Source organism: Myotis davidii, unplaced genomic scaffold (assembly GCF_000327345.1).
Source record: "Myotis davidii unplaced genomic scaffold, ASM32734v1 scaffold1395, whole genome shotgun sequence".
Lineage (NCBI taxonomy): Eukaryota > Metazoa > Chordata > Mammalia > Chiroptera > Vespertilionidae > Myotis > Myotis davidii.
In genome coordinates, this window is record NW_006288604.1 from 922,273 (window position 1) to 924,775 (window position 2,503).

Sequence of the window (2,503 nt, forward strand, 5' to 3'; positions counted from 1 at the left end):
CTTCCTCCATGCTGCCGCCCCCACCCCGCGGGTCCTGAGAGCCGTCGCGCCCCCTGCGCTGCCCGAATAGGTTCCCTGCCTCGCGCCTCGCGCCGAAACCCGACCCTTTCTGACCCGCCGCGGCCTCCGTAGGGCTCACTTCCTGTATTTTCCTGTCGCGTCATTGAGACGCTCCTCGCCGGCGGCCAATGGCGGCAGGACCCGTGTGGTGCGCATGCGCACCGGAACCCATCTGGGCTCTCCTCTCGGCTGGCCCCCGAGAGGCCGGGTTGGTGGGAGGGGCGTCGGCTGGGGGCGGGGCCTCGTCTGACGGTGCTACCCCCACCTCGCCATTAGGGGCCGCCAGAGAGTCTCCTGCGGGAAGCCCCGTGCTCCCTCGTCCCAGAACCGAGCATCTGGGGCAGGGGCACTGTGCTTTGTTATCATTAGTACTTTCCCCAGCGCGAGGGCAAGTGCATTCCATCCACTGCCGTGAACTTCTTGGCTCCAACCTTAAGAGTAAAGAATCATACTTCCATTTACCGATGAGCTGCGGCCGCATGGGCAGCTAGGATCCTGGCGCAGCTAGGATGCACGGAGCAGCTAAGATGCGTGGAGCAGCTAAAGGAAGAAAAAGAAGAAAGAAATGGCGGGTCTGGTTTGGTGTTTGACTGAGCTGTATTCCAGCACCTAATGAGTGACATGACATGCCTGGTGAAGTTAAGCCTAGATCAGTGGTTCCCAACTTTGGCTGCACATTAGAAGCACCTGGGAATCTTTTTAAAATCCTGATTTCTGGGCCTCATACTCCGGAAATGCTGTTTCTTTGTTACTAATGTTGTGGCCCCACCCCACCACAAAGAAACAGAATTTCCGGAGGATGAGGCCCAGAAATCAGGATTTTAAAAAGATTCCCAGGTGCTTCTAATGTGCAGCCAAGGTTGAGAACCACTGGCCTAGATGGATATTTGCTGGGTGAATGAGGGGATCTGGGTACCACTGGTGTTATTAGTACTGACTAGAGCAGTGATGGAGAACCTTTTGAGCTCGGCGTGTCAGCATTTTGAAAAACCCTAACTTAACTCTGGTGCCGTGTCACATATAGAAATTTTTTCATATTTGCAACCATAGTAAAACAAAGACTTATATTTTTGATATTTATTTTATATATTTAAATGCCATTTATCAAAGAAAAATCAACCAAAAAAATGAGTTTGTGTGTCACCTCTGACACGCGTGTCATAGGTTCGCCATCACTGGACTAGAGGCTCTGTGTACGAAATTCGTACACTTGTGGGGGGGGGGCATGTCCCTCAGCCCAGCCTGTGTCATCTCGAAGTCCAGGACCCCTCGGGGGATGTCTGACTGCCAGCTTAGGCAGGGATTGGGCCTAAGCCAGCACTCAGACATCCCTCTCACAGTCGGGGCTCTTGCAGTCCAGGACCCCTTGCTCCTTACTGCCCGCCTACAGCAGAGGTGGCAGGAGGGGCTTCCACCACTGCTGCAGCACTGGCCAGGTGAGCCCGGCTTCTGGCTGAGCAGAGCTCCCCCTGTGGGAGCGCACTGACCACCAGGGGGCAGCTCCTGCATTGAGCGTCTGCCCCCTGGTGGTCAGTGCAAATCATAGCAACCAGTCGTTCCACTGTTTGGTCGATTTGCATATTACAGTTTTATTATATAGGATAGGCTAGGATGTTGTAGGTAGATAGATGGGAGCAGAGCAAGGACGATGGGCCAGGTACAGGTCACCAGGGCGGAACCCCTGGACACCTAGTGATGAGAAAGAACTGGTAGCGCAGATATTGGAGATAATCAAGACCATGCCCCTAGGACTGCTCTCCACCCTAGAATGGCAGGCATTGCCGGAGGCCCTCTCTCCACCCTAGAGAGCCTCGGGTCATGCGGGCGGGATTTCCCTGGCCTTTTGTCCTCTTGCACTTGGTTAGTCAGGTGGTAGACCCCCACCCATAGATGACAACAGGGAGAGGGGCTGGAGGAAAGCCCCACCTAACTTCCATGCAAGGACAGGTCAGTCTGAAGAAAGCAGTGAATTCCTCCCCCTCCCCCCCAGGGTTTAAAAGGAATCCTAGCCATTCACCAGGGCAGCTCTTTGAGCAGCCGCTCGAGATTTCCCTTCGAGTGTCCTTTCTCTTTGCTCCAATGGATCGTCTCTAGCGAGTTTGGTTCTTGGCTCTGAATTCTTCTCTTAGCCGGAACCCAAGAGTTTGCTGAGCCCAGCTTTGGTCTGACCCCGCCGATGAGACGCTGGTGCGGTTCCCACGGCCGACAACAGACACTTTTTATCATCAATGTTATTATGCAAATAGTGCCGATGTGCAGCAGGAAGACTCGAAGGTACAGGAAGGCACGAAGACAAACCTGAAAATAGTTTCCAGGGCGCTTTGGCCCCGATGAAAAAAGCCTAACTGTGTCCCTTCCGGCTGCGCCCCCAACCGGCGAGGTTTAGAGTAGCCCCGCCCACCCGCCGCGTTCACGCCCCCAGGCTCAGGCCCCGCCCCTCGGC

General features: G+C 54.9%; 1 protein-coding gene across 1 annotated transcript in view; it reads left to right on the forward strand.

Moving 5' to 3' along the window:
• The first annotated feature begins 6 nt into the window (after positions 1–6).
• TRAPPC12 (trafficking protein particle complex 12) overlaps positions 7–2,503 on the forward strand; it is a 17,393-nt gene continuing 14,896 nt past the window's right edge. The window contains exon 1 of the mRNA XM_006760374.2: positions 7–31. The gene's annotated coding sequence lies outside the window, so the exon portion shown is untranslated. The remainder of the gene's footprint in view (positions 32–2,503) is intronic.